At 33.1% G+C, this 19,063-nt stretch overlaps 1 long non-coding RNA gene across 1 annotated transcript; it reads right to left on the bottom strand.

The window, feature by feature from the left end:
• Window positions 1-16,682: 16,682 nt before the first annotated feature.
• On the bottom strand, window positions 16,683-17,619 carry LOC114390377. Its single transcript, XR_003661890.1, has 2 exons — window positions 17,133-17,619; window positions 16,683-16,994 (listed from the first exon to the last, which is right to left on the bottom strand). It is a non-coding gene; the product is annotated as an uncharacterized LOC114390377 (long non-coding RNA).
• Between the last annotated feature and the right edge of the window lie 1,444 nt (window positions 17,620-19,063).

Raw genomic sequence — 19,063 nt, 5'->3', positions numbered from 1 at the left:
AAGACAGATTTTCAAATAACCGTCTTAGAATGTCTTTTTAAAAAAATTAAAATTAAGGATTCTATGACAGTTTTTCCAAAAATTGTCTTATAATATTAAAAAAAATTAAAAATAATGAAAACAAAAAATTGTTGTATACTACCAAAAAAAGAAATATTAAGAGACAAAATACAAAGGGAAGGTCAAAATATGGAAGATCAAATTTTCATTTGATGAAGAAAGAACCTCAAATATATTAACAAGACAATATTAAATATAACTTGGACTAGAAACAGAATTAAAGAGAAAAAATTTAAAATTAAATTAAATTAGTCAATCAAGGTAAGTTAACAATAAGATAGATACACAACCAATATATATGTTTATAATACATCGCATTCATAAAATATTAGCATTCACTAAGCACACATGATTACTATAAGGAGTTAAGACAATCAACAATAAGTGGGATATGCAAAGCAATAGATCCAAGTATAATTAAAAAAAAGGCACCCAATTCACACATTGTTTTGAATCTTAGATTAAAGAAGACACTAAAAAGAAGGAATATGTAGAGAAAACCAAGCAATTGGAAGAATAACCAGTTTTCCTACACCATACCCACATCAGAAAACAAGACAACAAAGCAAAATATTAATACAAATAGATAAAAAATTATCATAATTTTCCAAAATTTTACTGAATTAACCAGCAAAAAACAAACAAACAGAGAAAGAAACCTTAAAATCAAATCTGACAAATTTTCCCTAACCAAAAATAAAAAAAGAGTATCATTTCACAGTCAAAGAACTTAGGTTGTATCTCTGGACATGTACCTTGAATGTCATCATGTTAAATAACGAAACCTTTCCACCACATGCAAACATAACATATGAGTCATTCTATGAGAATGCAATGCAAGGAACAACTTTATCAAGGTTGACACCCATAACATCATTAGTCATAAGAAGACAACGGTTAGGTTGCCAATGTTGTGGAACAACATTGGTAGTTACCTATAATCATAAAAACTTCATAATTTTGTTCTCTATTGAAAATGGAAAAGTAATAACAAGCATATAGAAAAGTAAGGATAAAAGAAGAATTATCATCACCTTCCCATTGGGATTTTGTTCCCAAGTGTAACATGGATCATCTTTGTTTAGTATAGCAAATCTAATAATTTTTAGATTTATTTTGTCATGTAAGAGTAAGACCACGCATTATTGTGTATACTTGATAGGAAGAAGGAGTTGCAACCAGAGAAAGGCCCAAAAGAAGGACCCATCCACCCAAATACATGAAGGACTACATTTGAGAAGTTTCAAGCAAAGACAATTATAAGGAATAATATGCTGGCATAATAGTAGTGGTTAGAAAAAAATTAGGAATATTTCATAGGATACTTTGTCTGAAATTCTATTAGAATAGGTGGGGCAATCTATTATTTATGTTGGCAATCTGTTTATCGTATTATTGGTCTTTGTCTTGTTGCACCTTGCGTGATATGTGTGTGTGTGTGTGTGTGTGTGTGTGTGTGTGTGTGTGTGTGTGTGTGTGTGTGTGTGTGTGTGTGTGTGTGTGTAACCTCTATGCAGAAGGGGATATGAAAAATAGAGATCAATTTCTTCTCGCTTTTGCTCAAGAGGTTCCTAGCCCTCGAAGCTAGGCTTTCCTTTGTCTTTGTTGTTCATAACATTTTGGTGCTTTCATTAAGCATCAATGGCTGACTCCACTCGTTCCTAGTCCACTATGGACCGCATCGAAAAAGCCATTGTCAAACTCAACTCCAATCAACTCAACCTCATCATTGCCCAAACTACCATGGCCACCAAACTGGATGAACTTCTTCAAAGGCTGGCCCTTCTCGATACCACTCAACACTTCCCGTCTTCTTCCTCTGTGAGGTCAGCAATAGACCTACTTCAGTTGAAAAAAAAATCATCTCTTTAGGCCAAGAGTTGTAATAAAATAACAATTAAGTATAAAATATAGGTATCATATTTTTGCAATTTATCATATTATAAGAATTTCCAAATAGAATACAAAAAATTCACATTTAACGGTTGGGATGAGTAGATGTTAATTTTTTAAAAAGACCTTATTAATCTATTAATGAAGTGTAAAATTAAGGTTAATTGAGTGTGAGGATAAGAATTAAACTCCCACTCATCAAAAGGTGTACTTTGGGAAGAAAAAGGCAAGGGCAACAGGGCATTAGAGGCAGATGAGCACAAAGAAGGAAACATGGGTAGGGATTAGTTTGAGTGTCTATCTATTAAGATTGGTTAGTTACAATTAGCCAGTGTCGTCAATAAACACGTAAATAAGTAAATATCCATGAAACTAAATGAAAATTTACATGATAATTGATTATTAGTTAAGTAAGGGCAGATGGTTAGTTAACAAAATGACAAGCATGCTTACAAGAGCGACAGATTTTCATTATTTCTTGTACTAACTTTACAAAACAGGAAATAAAGTGAAAATATAAATTTTTTTTCTCAAATTTCATAGTATATTATTGACAACAACAAAGATGGCAAGATTCAATACTTTCAAATGATTTATCAGTTGAAGCAGACCTGTCTTTTGTAGTTTCCTTTTTGTTATTCTCCTCCTCTAGAATAATGGATTTAGAATCTCCATATGCTGCAATTTAAATCTTGTAAGATACAATTTTATGACAATAAGAGAAACAAAAAATTGATCAATTTAAAAGTAGAAAACTAAAACTAAGGGATGTTATGCAATATTATCATGTCATGTAAAAATTATTAATTTCATTATAGACATTCATAAATTAAGCTTGTATAAAATGCACATGGCTAAAACTTGCAAATGCTTACTTCCAAAAGAGTGCAGTCACAATCAACAAAAATTTTATACAAAATATTCACTTGTTCAATCGACTTATTTCTATTAGCCACTTTGAGAGCCAAACCATCAACAACTTTGGCGGCACCTTCATCAATAATTCCTTCAAAAACATCAACAAGTACCTACTAGAAAGAAAGAGTACATCAAGTGTATCTTGCAAAAAAGACTACTCAGGTGAAAAAACTAAACCATGATGAGAAATGCCAAGGACAAAAAACCTGTTTCTAACTTCTATTTCTTCTATATTGTGCATGGCAAAAACAAAAATGAGAAAACATGGGGATAGACCAATATAACACTATGGGTCATAATCAAAATTATAGAAAGAAAAAAAAGTTTTTATTAACAAAAAAGAGTACAAATGATTCCTAGGACTTTCAAGAGGCTTGGACTCTCCCACAATAATATGATTTTCTTCATAATTCACAAGATGCCACTCTCTCCCTCTCGACCTTTTAATTATTTATAGGCATTAGGCAACATGCCTCCTTTTCTAATTATCCCAGACTAACTAATTATTCCACTAAGTATGGGTTATCTAACACTCATAACCAAATATATGAAGAAAAAATAGAAATAATTTCCTACAGAATAAGCAAAGTCATCTTGGTATTTGAACCACCCAATATCATAACCAAAGGTGTAACTAACTAACTTAAAGAAATTATGTGAATATGTATATCATTGAGTATCATGGAACTCTCTTCCAAAGCACAACAATCTTTACATTGTCTACTGGTGTTAGCATAAGAGTATAGCCATATAACTATAGAACAAACATCATTGAAAAATTAAACCATAATACTTAGTCCTTTTTTATTCTTCAGTATGTAAATGAGTCACTAACACATTATCTATTTAAACCAAATAAAAGGTAATGTTGTCTTATATATACTATCTCATTATTTAAAAATGATTTCTATTTCAGTGCAAGAGACAAAAGATATTATATTTTACAAGTGCAATATTACTGGCTACAATGAGAAGGCACTTCATTGTGTGCTTTATTTCCCAAATTGAACATAACTTGGACATCATAATTACTTGTCCATATTCAAACAAGGATAATGCATTTTCACTTGCTTCTACATAATTAGCTCGAGTCATTAGTCCCTTGTCTATAATCTGCAATGGAAATGCATTACAAAAGTAAGAATGTGAAATAAAAAATTGTTGGCAAAATTGCAAAATTGGTCCCCCACTTTATCTCTAGTTTCGGATTTGGTCCCCCAGTTTTTTAATTCACGAATTTGGTCTTCCTATTTTGTAAAATCGTGCAATGTTGGTCCCCCATGCCACAATTGAATGTTGATCGTTAGCAAGTGACATTGACTGCCACGTGTCACGTTCTTATTGGATGATGACTGTCATGTGTCATGTTCTACCTTAGAGATACCGTCAAAGAAGTCCCCAGAGAAGCTTCTGTTGCCACACCCAACAGATCTAGATCTTGAAACCTTGGGCTCAAAAGAAGAAGCATAAGCATAAGTTGTTTCTCTTCCAGGGACTAAAACCCCCAATGACCAACTCATCATCGTCATCAACCAAGGAGTGGTTTCTTTGGGGCGTGGTGGTGGATTTGCTGCACTTGAGAATGGTATTATGGGAGGAAGAGGAAGAGGAAGGAGCGGGTGCCGAGGTGGAAACGATGGTGATGGAAGAGGATGTGACATCGGATTTGAAAGAAGAGGAACAAGAGGAGGAAGAAGGAGCACATATATTGATGCAATCCTACTCCGTAAGGGCATTGGGTAGAAGACTCCAAGTAGATTGGGCTAGAGATCCAAGGGAAGGCCCTAGGGTTCTCATGAGCCTTAGGGTAGATTTCGAGCCCATGGGCTAAGTATGAGCCCGCTTATCTTTGTAAATATTAGAATAGGTTTTTCCTTCGTCTAGGCCTTGTATTTTGGTCATTCTAGTAGTATAGGGTTTTAGCCTTGTATTTCGGGGCATTTTGAGTAGTCTTTGTAGTAAGGACTTTTTTTTTGTATTTTCATATTTCTTGTCATGGGGGTGAGCTTAGCTATTATAGGGGGTGTGTAGCTAAGTTCTAGCTTCTCATCTCAAGGAGGTGAGCTTAGCTATTAGAGAGGTATGTGTAGCTAAGCTCTAGCTTCTTTAGGAATCTTCTTAAGGAAGCTTCTCAAGGAGGTGAGCTTAGTTATGAGAGGGGTGTGTGTAGCTAAGCTCTAGCTTCTCAAGGAAGTTTTCTCAAAGAAGCTTCTCAAGGAAGTTTTCTCAAGAAAGCTTCTCAAGGAAGCTACCTAGTCTATAAATAGAAGCATGTGTAACACTTGTTGTAACTTTGATGAATGAGAGTCTTGTGAGACATACTTCAAAGTTCCACTTCTCTCCCTCTTTTATTCCTTCAATTTCGTGCTCCCCCCTCTCTCTTTCTCTCCCTCTTTCTTTTCCTCCATTGAAGCATCCTTCCAAGCTTCTTATCCAAGGCTCATCTTGGTGGTGAAGCTCTTTTTTTCATGGCTTATTCCTTAATGGATGGCGCCTCCTCTCACCTCTTCTCCTTTGTCTTCCGCTGCATTTCCATGGTGGAAAATCACCATTAAAGGACCTCATTGAAGCTCAAAGATCCAGCCTCCATAGAAGCCCCACAAGCAAGCTTCCATCAAGTTCCCTCCACCTTGGAAAGGATTTGACCTCAAATCCCGAGGTTCTTCATACTCTGGGCTCCTTCCCTCAACACCTGTAAAAAGAACAAAAACATATGTATTAGTGGTGTTTGGTATGTTGAAGTAAGGTAAGGTCTGAAAACCCATTTCCTGGGCATCTTCCCATGAAGGAACATGGTTTCTCACCAACTCAATAAGTGGTGCTACAAGTATAGAAAAATATGGGACAAACCTTTTGTAAAAGTTTGTTAAGTCATGGAAGCCCCAAATTTTTCTTATACTTGGTGGAGTGGGCCACTCAGGAATGACCTTTATTCTCTTAGGGTTCATGGGAACCCCTTGATCACTATTTGACAAATTAAGAAAAGTAACGCAATAAAACATACCTTTTTCTGTATTTTCATATTGATTATTCCTACCAAAAAGTTTGACAAACCTAAGGTGTCCCATATGAGTACCTAAGTTTGTATTGAAACTAAAAATAAGAACAAACCTACCTAATGGGTCCCTATGTACACACACCATGAAGATGTTAGGTGTATGAGTGATTTTACAAAAGAGGGTTGCACCACTCAAAACATTCATCATACCACCTATTTTAGGGACTTGGTGCCTAATAATACCTATTTTGGGCACCAACAAAGCACAAGGATTTAAGCTCTTGCGAACCAAACCCTCATCCAACAACTTCTTTACTTGAGGAATAAACTCAAGCCCAAGAGGTGTGGCAATGCTAGCAAGTGCCTTTTTACAAAAGAGAAAATGTGGAGGTTGTCTAAGAGGGAAAGTTTCTTTAATGTTTGTCTTTATTGTAAAATGAGTTTCCTTCTTAGCTAAACTCTTGGAGGAGACACTTACCTCCTTACACTTCTCTTTAACCACTAATGGTTGTCCTTCTTCTTGGGGGTAGATTTCTTCACTAGATTCTTCCCCTTTTGCTTTTTCACTTTCACTAGAGGAAGGTGAAGTAGTAGCCTCATCTTGGCTACTATAAATGTCTTGGCCCTTCATAATCATGGTTTTTGTGGTGGGGCATTGAGAAGTAATGTGTCCTCTTCCAAGACATTTAAAGCACTTTATAGAGCTAGTTTTCTCTTGCATACTAGCCTTAGGGGCTTGCTTTTCTATTGTCTTCCCCTTATCATCTTTGGGCTTAGAAGGTGTCACCCCTAAGATGTCTTGACCTTGGTCTTTCTTTGGATGAGAGTGAGAGCCATAAGATTTTGAAGTAGACTTCTTTTTAAGTTGTTGCTCTACCCTTATTTCCCAATCTAAGTTAGCCTCTACATTGTCCTTCCCATGGAAGTATGAGAGTTTAATGTTAGCCTCTTGAGGCTTTCTTTCCTTTTCTCTTCTATGGGAGTGAGGTCTAAGATGTGACCTATGCCTTCCTTCGTAATAGTCACGAAGTTCTTCACTTAGGCTTTTGCAAGAGTTATGACTACTATAGTAGGCATGTTTTTCTCTTTTCATTTCTTTCATTATTTTTCTTCTTTCTTCCTCTCTTATTTTCTTTCTTTCATCTTGACTTATTTCTTCCACTCTTTTTTTTCCTTTTTCTTTTCTCTCTTGTTTTTCTTTCCATAACTTGAGGGAACTCAACTCATCTAAGATTCTAGATAAAGGGTCTTTATGACTAGTACCCTTGCCATTAACACTAGATGAATGATGACTCATGTTGGTTCCTAAGTTGTGGTTCTTTCTTGTTGGAGGTTTGAAAACAAAAGGTAAAAGAAACTATGGTTGAAACTAGCCAAATAAACACTAAAAGAGGTGTGAAAGATAAGGTAAAAAAACTAATTGGTAAAATGCAAGCTATCTAGGCGGTTTGACAATGGAAGGTAAAAGAAATAAGCTATGAAAGTAAGCAAGAAATGTAAACTAGGTGAATCCTAAGAGTGTTTGGATGACCACATTCAAGGTTCCCAACAAAACACTCACTATCCTAAGTAAAAATTGCCTAAAATTATTACACACAAATGGAAGTTTGGTAACCTATTGGAGGCTCCCAACACACTTCCAATGAAAGGGCTTTTTGTTACAAAAACTTGAAAGCAATGAAGGTAAGTAAATTGCAAATTACAAAATTACAAAACGGTCCTCAATTTTGGTGGTTGTTCTCTCTTTGGTGATTCACTCAATTTGGAGTGCTTCTTAGTCCAATAGCTCTTAAGGTGGTTGGCCCCTTACTTCTGGACTCAAATTCTTCAAGGGATGGCACCAATCCTCCTTCCAATTCCTATATGGCAACCCACAAACAAGGAAACAAAGAGACAAGCAATAACCAAAGACCAAAAAAAAAAATAAATAAATAAATAAAATGAAAGCTAAACCAATGGAGTTTTAACAAGACAATTTTTCAAGGATTATTCAACAATTAAAGCAATGAAAAGGACATAGAAGCAAGCTAGGACTCAAAGAGAAACTTAGAATGGCTCTAGAGTAGAGTAAAAAAAACTGAAAAAAAAAGACTCAACAAAACTCTAGCTTTGGCACTTGTCTTCACACTAATTTTGAATTGAAATTTCCAATTATAGAATAAATTTTGAGCCAAAACAACAAGCACACTTCCCTTTCACCCGTTTTTTTCTGGATACTGATTTTCCTGCCAACTTGTGTGATTTTTCGTATTTTTTCCTTTTATCCAAATCACTTGTTTCTTTTTTTATAACTTTTTTCCAGATGTCTAGAAAATTCAGTAAAAATTTCAGCTCAAAATTCGAAGTAACCAATTCTCAGTAATTTTTACAAGTTTGTATGCCCAAGCTGCCAGCACCAGCGATTTGTTTCTTTAAGCATGGTATATTGATTGCCTTGGGCTTACTTTCAACCTTCATATGTATGTTGAACTCACTAGGATTGTTTACCACAGTTTTCGGAGTTCAATATTCACTTAGGATCAACATTTCAGCCAGCAATTCAATCACCAAAACTCAAATTCACAATAGACACAATCATAAAGAAACCTAAAAGTTCAAGAAAAGGTTCACAATCAAAGACTCTCTAAGAATTTTGCATGAGCATGTTAAGGACTAATTAACATGAAAGATTTGACTCAAATCAAATAATAGGCTAAAAGAATTTCATACACTCATGAACAAATGAGTTAGACAAAGAAACAAGAAAATAAAATTCAGCACAACATAAGAAATCTTATGTGACAAGTTTCATGACTAGACATGACTTCTATGACAAAACTACAATAGGTGAACAAGTCACTCTAGATTTATGAGGTTTTCTTCTACTTTAATATTTTTGTAAGAATTTTATGGTTTAGGTTTCAGCCACAAAAAATAACAAGACAAAACTCAAAGGATCCTAAACTCAACACAATTCATGGTTCAAGAACAAGAACAAGAAATTTGAACCATAGAAAATCAAATCTAACTTCTATAGCAAGTTTAATCGGTGCAAACTCTAAAGAATCATGTTACAAACATTTAGAACAAGACATGTGAGGAGATACATGGAGAAAAATGAAGAAAAAACAATGGAAGAGAAGGTAAAGCAAAAAATTAATGGAGGTTTAAGGAGCACCTACTTGAAGCTCTTGTGCTCTGATTACCACTTGATGGAAGCTTGCTTGTGGGGCTTCTATGGAGGCTGGATCTTTGAGCTTCAATGAGGTCCTTTAATGGTGATTTTCCACCATGGAAATGCAGCGGAAGACAAAGGAGAAGAGGTGAGAGGAGGCGCCATCCATTAAGGAATAAGCCATGAAAAAAAGAGCTTCACCACCAAGATGAGCCTTGGATAAGAAGCTTGGAAGGATGCTTCAATGGAGGAAAAGAAAGAGGGAGAGAAAGAGAGAGGGGGGAGCACGAAATTGAAGGAATAAAAGAGGGAGAGAAGTGGAACTTTGAAGTATGTCTCACAAGACTCTCATTCATCAAAGTTACAACAAGTGTTACACATGCTTCTATTTATAGACTAGGTAGCTTCCTTGAGAAGCTTTCTTGAGAAAACTTCCTTGAGAAGCTTCTTTGAGAAAACTTCCTTGAGAAGCTAGAGCTTAGCTACACACACCCCTCTCATAACTAAGCTCACCTCCTTGAGAAGCTTCCTTAAGAAGATTCCTAAAGAAGCTAGAGCTTAGCTACACATACCTCTCTAATAGCTAAGCTCACCTCCTTGAGATGAGAAGCTAGAACTTAGCTACACACCCCCTATAATAGCTAAGCTCACCCCCATGACAAGAAATATGAAAATACAAAAAAAAAGTCCTTACTACAAAGACTACTCAAAATGCCCCGAAATACAAGGCTAAAACCCTATACTACTAGAATGACCAAAATACAAGGCCCAGACGAAGGAAAAACCTATTCTAATATTTACAAAGATAAGCGGGCTCATACTTAGCCCATGGGCTCGAAATCTACCCTAAGGCTCATGAGAACCCTAGGGCCTTCCCTTGGATCTCTAGCCCAATCTACTTGGAGTCTTCTACCCAATGCCCTTACGGAGTAGGATTGCATCATATATGGAGAGGGAAAGTGATAGAATCAAAGAAAAGGGGGATTCAGAGAGTGAGAAAAGAGTAGAGAAAGAGACATTAAAAGCACACTCCCTTCTAAGACGGTTTTTACAAAACCATCTTAGAATGTTTTGGAATGGTAGTTTTAAGGACGATTTTTGTAAAACCGTCTTCATTGAAAAACTTCATATTTACAAAATTGTCACTGCCTAAATTTCTAAGACGATTTTTGAGAACCGTCGTCAAATGTGCATCGTAAAAGAATATTTTTTAGTAGTTCCTTCTGGTGAGAAAAGGATAAAGTGTTGTACACTACCTTCTAAGGCATCAAACTACAACAAAATATGAACAAATAAGAAACATTTATGATAAAAATCCAAAACTAAATTATTCACTATAGAAAGTCAAAAACATAATCAAAGGAACTAATCACTGATAGAAAGTAAAGAAATCAATGAAAAGGACCCATGTTATTACTATAAGCATCCAGAGTATCTAAATTTCGACAGATATGCAAATATAATGGGTCAAATCTCACCCTTTATATCTTGATTCCAACTTCCAAGAGGCAAGACAAGGAAAGACAATTGAAAAGAAATATAGAAATTAATAAGGCCACCTTAAGAACAAAAAGGTACCATTATATTTGTAGATCCTAGTAATTTAATATTCAAAAGAAATAAATTTTGAAGCAAAAAAATCTTAAGAACTTTTAATATATCCACAACCTTTAAAGTAAAAAAAATGTAATCAAATAGGTTACTAAAAGCATGAGTTGTCATAAATAAGAGTACAGTGGGAAAGAATGTTGATGAATATGCTAATGGAACAACAAACTCGATTGACTCAATGCCATTAAATAAAGACAAAAAGAGACATAATGACACAATATTAGTTAGATATGACTCATTTATATGTGTCAAAAAGTATTAATAAAGCAAATAATCCATAATGAAAAACCTCACCAACAATGTTATCCAGATTTGGCTGCAAAAACTAGAAGATGCATCTCTTGAGCTGAAAGACATCATGGATGAGCATGACTATGAAACATTGTGGTTGGAATATGAAGAAGTCAAGTGTTGTCTACCTTTACCAGAAATGGTACAAAGCTCTTGCTTATCTTCTTTTCATCCCATCCATGCTATTTTTCTACTCAAACTTGCTAAGAGAATGAAAAGCATAAGTGAAAGATTAGATGAAATTGTTGAAGAAAGAAAGAAGTTTCATTTCATTGAGACGGTTCATGAGAGAAAAAGTGGTGTCATAGAAGAGAGAAGAAGTGGAGTCATCAAGTGGAATCAAACCAGCTCACTCATCATTGAGCCAAAAGTCTATGGAAGAGAAAAGGATAAGGATCAAATTGTAAACTTTTTTGTTGGTATGCTTCTCAATCTGAGGATTTATCAATATATCGAATTGTAGGATTCGTCTTTAATCATGAGAAGGTAGTCAAACACTTTGAGCTAAGAACCTGGATATGTGTTTCAAAAGATTTTAGTTGGAAGAGAATGACAAATGTTATCTTTGAAACAATATCTAGAGATGCCTGTGAGAATTTGATCTAGAGCCACTACAAAAAAAAAAAAAAAACTTTAAGATCTGCTTTGAGGAAAAAAATTATTTTCTTATTGTGCAATATTTCCCAAAGATGCAAAAATAAAAAAGTAATATTTAATTGAACTTTGAATGACAAATGGATTCATTTCTCCTAGTGGATTATTAGATATGGAAGATGTTGGTAATAGTATCTGGAATTAATTATATTGGAGATCATTTTTCAAGATATTGAGATAGATGAATTTTACAAAGTTACAAGTTTCAAGATCCACGATCTTGTTCATGATTTTGCGCAATTTGTTGCAAATGAGGCTTGTTGCATTACATGTTACAATGATATAACTACCTTTGCTGGAAAAGTCCACCATCTCTGCTATTTGTATGAGGAACCATTAATTCAAGTCAGTTGCATAAGTTCAAATCTTTGAGGACCTATGTAGGTTTCCACAATTCTGGCCAAGTTTGTAAATATTATTCTTTGTGGGTGGTGCTTCACAAAATGGAAAGAGGAGAATTGTCATCTTAATTGATGATTTAAAACATCTAAGGTACTTAAATCTTTCTTTTGGTTACTTTAAAACTCTTTTAGAATTGCTATGTAAATTGTGGAATTTGTAGATATTGAAATTAGACTATTGTTGTTCTCTCCAAAAGTTGCCCAATAGTTTGATATGCTTAAATGCTCAACAACGGTTATCTTTCAAGGGTTGCAGTTCACTATCAAGCTTGCCACCTAAGATAGGGAAGTTGACTTACCTAAAGGTTTTAAGCATGTACATTGTTGGCAAGGAAAAAGGGTTCCTCTTGGCAAAATTAGGAGCATGGGAGTTGAAAGAAAATATTTACATCAATAATCTAGGGAAAGTGAAAAGTGTAACGGATGCCAAAAAAGCCAATATGTCAAGTAAGTGATTGAATAAGTTGCAATTACCAAGGGATGGAATTGAAGAGTGAGACTTAGAAGAATCAAAATCAAAAGAAAATGTTGAGAAGATTCTTGAAGCACTTCAACCTGATACCCAACAACTTCAGAGTTTGATCATATATGGAAGCATATAAAGGTATCCATTTCCCACAATGGATGTCTAGTCTTTCTCTTAAATATTTAACTTGTTTACAACTATTGAAAAGTGAAAGTTGTTTACAACTTTCGGTGTTGGGGAAACTACCTTCTTTAAAGAATCTAAGAGTGTATAACATGATTAATGTAAAATGCACATACGAGGAGTGCTATGATGGTTGAGTGATTTTCATGGCTCTAGAATTTATCACTGTAGAATCTACCAAACCTAATAAGGTTATCAAGGGAGGATAGGGAGAACATGTTTCCACATCGTTCCACACTTGAAATTACTAAATGTCCTAAATTGTTGGCTTTGCAACAAGGGTTTCACACTCTCAAAAAATTGCATATTGTGGATTGTGGTCAGTTCAATATGTTGATAGGTTTTCAGTTCCTAACTTGTCTTGAGAAATTGTCGATTACAAGATGCAGAAAGGTGGAAGGATTTCCTAAGGCTTTACAACATATGATTTCCCTCAAGGATTTATGGTTATCAAATCTTCCAAACCTACAATCCTATCCTGACAACTTTGGAAACCTTTCCTTGTTGTAGTCGTTATGGTTATGGCATCTTCCAAACTTAGGATCCTTGTCTGATTGATTTGGAAACCTTTCCTTGCTTCGCAAATTGAATATTAGCAACTATCCCAAGTTGATGTGTCTTCCATCAAGCATAAGCCTTTAGCAGTCTAAAAAGACTGGGTATTTGCAATTGTTCTGATGAGTTAAAGAAACAATGTGAGAAGGGAATAGGAGACAACTGGCCAAAAGTAGCCTACATTCCCAACATTAATATTGGTGGTCTTCTATTGGATTAGCTCATAGGTATTTGTGGGTACTTTGCCTTCCTATATAGAAGTGTATATATTAGAAGGAGAATGATATATATATATATATATATATATATATATATATATATATATATATATATATATCATTCTCCTTCTAATATCTTCTTGTAAACCATGTCAACATCTATATCCAGCCTAAGTTATAGGAGATGAAGAGTTTCAAAAACAACTTTTTTAAAAAATTGAATACCCATTTTCATACTTAAATTTATTAGGCAATGACAATTAGGTCTCTGAAAGATAAAAAAAAATTAAAATTGTCCCCAAATTTGCAAAATGTGCGACAAATTAGTCATATTGTTAGTTTTCTCCGTTAAGTCAAGCAGTTGTACCTGCACGACACTTTTAGTGGTGACTTGACAACTAACGATTGCCACGCATCATCTACGTGGCAGTCACATGTCAAAAGGTTGAATTTTTTATTTAGTCTCTAAACTTAGCAACTTGTTGTGATTTTAGTCCCTGAACTTAATCACTTAGTGACATTTTGGTCTCTAAACTTAACACGTACTATCATTTTGGTCCCTAAAAACACTTTAAATTCTTAATTAAGTCTTATATTGCATGAAATTATTAACATAAACATTACCATATTTTCTCACTTATATTCTTTATGCATTTCAGTCATTTTAATTATACTATAAGTATGAAACTAATTCATGAGTGATTACATATCAATAGTTAGTACTAAATCTATAACATTACTAACAAGATTTTATAAGGTTATAAACCATATTAGTTTATCCAAATTAAGTTATTATCTTATATGCTATTAATATGTGTAGCGTGTTATATTAATTAATTAATTAATCTATTTTATGAAATAATATTAATGACAAAAAGATAGTTAAAAAAATGTGACCCATTATAATGATTGAGAATAAGAGGACATGAAAAATAAAAGTGTTATGGCCATTTTCCTACATACCCTTTTATAGTTTTTACATAATTGTTCAACCATTGAGTATTAGAGAACATCAGTCATCATAAGTCAAAAATATACTACCTACAAAATTGGGCATAAAAATATAGTCCACTCATTATATTCTCAATGAAAAAGATAGATGTTGTTTGTCATTTTGGAGAATAAAAAATTTAAGAAAATACAATAAAAGATGAAAAACCCAAAAATATCTATTGTCTTAAATTTTGGTCGAATAAAATGATCTATCTTGTATCTATTTGCTTTTAATTTCTTCCTTAATCAAATAATTATAATAAACTTTAAAAATAAATCATTTGTTAGTATCTATATATTTACACAATACACATTTTAATTTGATTCTTATGAAAAAATAATTTAATTTTCATATATTCATTTATTTTCAATTCAGTTATATTGTTGTTTGTCACTAGTATAATATTATTTGTTAAAATTTTAACTTAATAAAATATAATAAATAAATTGATAGTGATTTCAAATATAAAATCTTATATTTTCGATTTCTATATTTGATAATTATTTTTCATCATCATAAATAATTATTATCATTTATTATTAGTATGCTAATAATATATATGTAGTGTGACACTTAATTAAAAATTTAAAATTGTTTTAAAGGACTAAAATGATAATACTTAATTAAGTTCAAAGACTAAAATGATAATAAATTATTAAGTTTATAAACCAAATCTAAAATTTAATTTTTTGACATGTGATAATTGTTGACGGTCATATCATCACGGAAAGTGTCATGTAGACACAATTATTACAAAGACTTAATTTTCTGTGCCTAAATAAATTTAAGGACAAAAGTAGATATTTAAAAAAAAAAACATACTAGATTGTTATTGTCATGAAATTTTTGAATTCTAAAGTTTTCAAACAAATACAAAGTTTAGAATTCTCCTTTGTTTAATTCCCTGTTATATCCCATTTCTTTAAAAAAACCTAATCATAACCTTGTGTGTTTCAATTTAGAATTTAAAATTATTTTTTCTAGAATTGATTTTCTTCCATTTTTTGCTAAAAAAAATAAGAGCTTCAATTGACATGTTAAGAAGGGGTAGGTATTTCATTATATGCAAATTTCAGATTTTCATCTTATTCTGTAGTACTGCTCAATGTGTTTTATTTTGAAAGTGAATTAAATTTGTCCTTGTGATCAGAATTATGGCAAGATGAAGAAGATTCGGAACTTCAAACTTCACCTTCCTACAGGCCATGTTTGGAGATTTCCTCGCTTCGCTAAGAAATTTAGTTTAGTATGATAAGTTTGACAGACATGTAGTAGTACACTGTTCAGATATTTGTATTATTTGCTCCTTTTTATTTATTAGACTTTAATGGTCTTTTTATCAATATATTTAAAAGTGGATTTGTATTATTTCCAAACTCCTTTTCAGCATAAAAAAAGTTTAGGTCTAGTATTTGCATTACTTAAACTGTCAACTACACCGAGACTGCTTCATGTGCTTGATGAAAGGAGAGAAAAAGGAATGGCTCTATATGGAGCTTACAACATAAGAACTCAGTCAGGCCTACCTTGAGATTAGTTACTTGAAGTTGCAATGAAATTTAGGCAATGTTTATCCTTCTGTATTGTGCTTCATTTCCCAAAGATGAAAAAAATGAGTAAACAAATTCTAACACGAATCAAGTAATATGGCTGCCTATACGAGGCAGAGTCCTACGACTGTGGAGGTCTGGTAATTTAAACAAGGGAGACCACGATTCAAAAGGCTTCAAATTACTACGTAGCAGTCTTTCAAACTTCTTTATCCAAAATGGTCTTTTAAAATTCCAATTCAATCCAATACACCCCTAAAGCTGTTTGGAAATCTGTTGATGAAGTGGTGAACATACGTTAATCGCAGAAAGAATCCTTTGTATCTTTTGAGTTACGCTAAATTGTTGATCTGGCCTTGCCTTCCACGCTATCTCTCAATGATAGACAGAAATGCACCCAATGTTTCAATTCATTAACTTCTTAGTTTCAATTAATGGGTGTAGTCATGGCATTTACATTTTTAAACAAACCCCTACAGTAAAATTGTTCTCATCCTATATTTTATAACGCGAGGAATGCTAATGACACTCTCTTAACATTTCCCTTCAAAGACTCTCTTTATGATTTGTTAGAATTTATTGAAAATGGTAAATTTTGACAAGTTTTATTTCTCATTTAATATAAATCAGGAGAAAAAAATCATTAAATAAAAAGTAAAACCTAACAAAAATGATGATTTTCAATAAATTTTAACTAATCATAGAAAAAATGTTAGAAAGAGAGTGGTTGCGAGAGTTTCGATATCATTTCTCTTTATAATATATTGAAGTTATTAGACACATGAATGATAGTATCCTACATGTAAATTTACAGTGCAGCACTCAAAATAAAAATAAAAACCGTTTGATAAATACATCATATTCTACAAGGTGGAATGTAGGTGCCAGAGAGCAAGCAGCAGACCGCTTTAGCACTTTCCAATACTAAAACTTAAAAATCATTTGCATATATAGACATTTCTTTCATCTGATTTGAGCCAAAGGAAGTCCAGGAAATCAAATACCTACTTCTCATTATAAAATTCAAACTTGCACTACCTTTAGCACCCTGCAGCAGCATAAGTATTCATGAGAATTCAAGCAAATCAGGAAGCCCGAGCCAAGATGCACACGCAAAAAGTGGTACTAAAATAACAACTCTCTTGTAGTGGATCATTGTGAAAAAATTTAGTGCATTAAACATTACCGTGCAAAGAGAGATTTATGACGAGGGGTCGGTCTATGTTGTCAAAATAGATTATACAAAAGAACGAAGACCAAAAATAAGAGCAGTGTTCCCAAGCCAAATTCAAATTCAAATCCAACATAATCATTCCTTGAGATGCTAGCGTGACGATTTATGCCATAAGATGACTTTCCAAAGGGGGATGAAGAAGGCAAGTGAAGAAATGCATATACTAAAAGAACAAGAAGCACCAATATTAAGGCTGTAAAGCTTTTCTCATCAACTTCTGATACCCATTGAAATGAAGATAATAATGTGCCTAAAATGGAAAACAAACTAGGCCAATAGATTAGGAATCCCAAGCAAAGCAAGAAAAGAGAAGGCATTAGTGGTGATGGCCCCCTTTCCATCTTCTCACTAATATATGTGATTATGATGTTAGATTGTTCAAAGAAGAATTGGAATGCAATTTGTAAGAGAATTGCATTGGAAGGTATTTTGCAGATAGGAATGACATAAAGTATTTGGTGACATTTGTCTAATAATTGGTTGAGCTATCCCAACGTTCATGTAAAGGCCACTTGAGTTTCTATCATTTTCTCAAGACACAATATAATATGATATTTAACACAAGGAAGTTGGATGCCAACCACAATTTTTTTTTGTTTATATCTACTTTTACCCTGAAAACCAAAAAGGTCAATTTTGGTCAAAGATTCTATTGGATGATGAAGATCATATTATTCAAAGCAATGGCAATGTGATTACATTTTCTCTAAACAAGATTTGTTTTTCATGAAATTGAAAAGAAAAAAACTAATTTAGTTTCCGGATTAAGATTCCCATTATATGGATGAATCACAGGTGAGTATTAATTACATCAGCATGATATACATTCCATTTCAACACTCAACCCCTACCTGACGTGAATGATTTAATAGAGTCCATCTTCAAACAGGGACACAGGATTGCTACAATTGCTATTGTAATTACTTGATGAGTCATATAATACCCATTTGTTCTGCAAATTTAATCCGCGATGAAAACAAAGCCTATTTTCTTGATCCACATTCATCTTTAATTTATAGTTCATTGTTAAACAGATTACCTCTGGACTAAGAATAATTTTTTAAAAAAATAATAGAAAAATATATTACTAAAATAACAAAATTTAACTAAAACTAAATAAATAGGTAAAAAAAATAACTAACCACTAAAATGATTTTACTTAATTATTAATGATTGATATATCAATTATTTATTGACGCAAACAACTCTGGTTACATTGTTTGCTTCTTTGTTTTAGTTAAAAAAACAAACATTTGATTGCATAATGAAATTCATTTTTCTATTAAATTCTATCACTAAAGAATCATCAATTTTCAATTAGAAAGGATTTTTTTACTTTAAAATAATTACAAATATTTATAAAAAAAAATCCTTAAATTGTGTGGCTAAATGAGCTGGCTCTGTAACCCTCAGATCAAATCCGTTTAGCCAGCAAATAAATTGGGCCCAAAAAATCACCATTATATGGATTATCACAGGGCTATTGCATTCCGCAATACCAAAAACAGAAAATCTAAAATGTAAATTTAGATTCAAAATGAGTTTTCCAAAATGCACTGAGGTCCCAAGATACAATAATGAAAGTGGAAGTGCAGGAAACAAATGCCTGATCAGTCTAAGCAGTCAACGAGCCTTAACCCATACAAGTGCATTTTAATTATAATTATAATTAATGTATAGCATATGTAATCACTATACAAACTTATTCAGTTAATATCACTTCTTTTTTTGTCAATCTCTTCTCGCTTACTCTGTGCTTTATAATAATGTCTGACCATAACAAGTGAGAGCTACATGCTTCACTGCACCCGTGAAAATTCTTATATGAAATGTAATTGAAACATAATCAAATTTAATTACTCTGTAAACAAAAGGCTACAAAT

This window comes from Glycine soja, chromosome 16, assembly GCF_004193775.1.
Source record: "Glycine soja cultivar W05 chromosome 16, ASM419377v2, whole genome shotgun sequence".
Taxonomy (NCBI): Eukaryota; Viridiplantae; Streptophyta; class Magnoliopsida; order Fabales; family Fabaceae; genus Glycine; species Glycine soja.
This window is presented reverse-complemented; position numbering and strand designations above follow the sequence as displayed.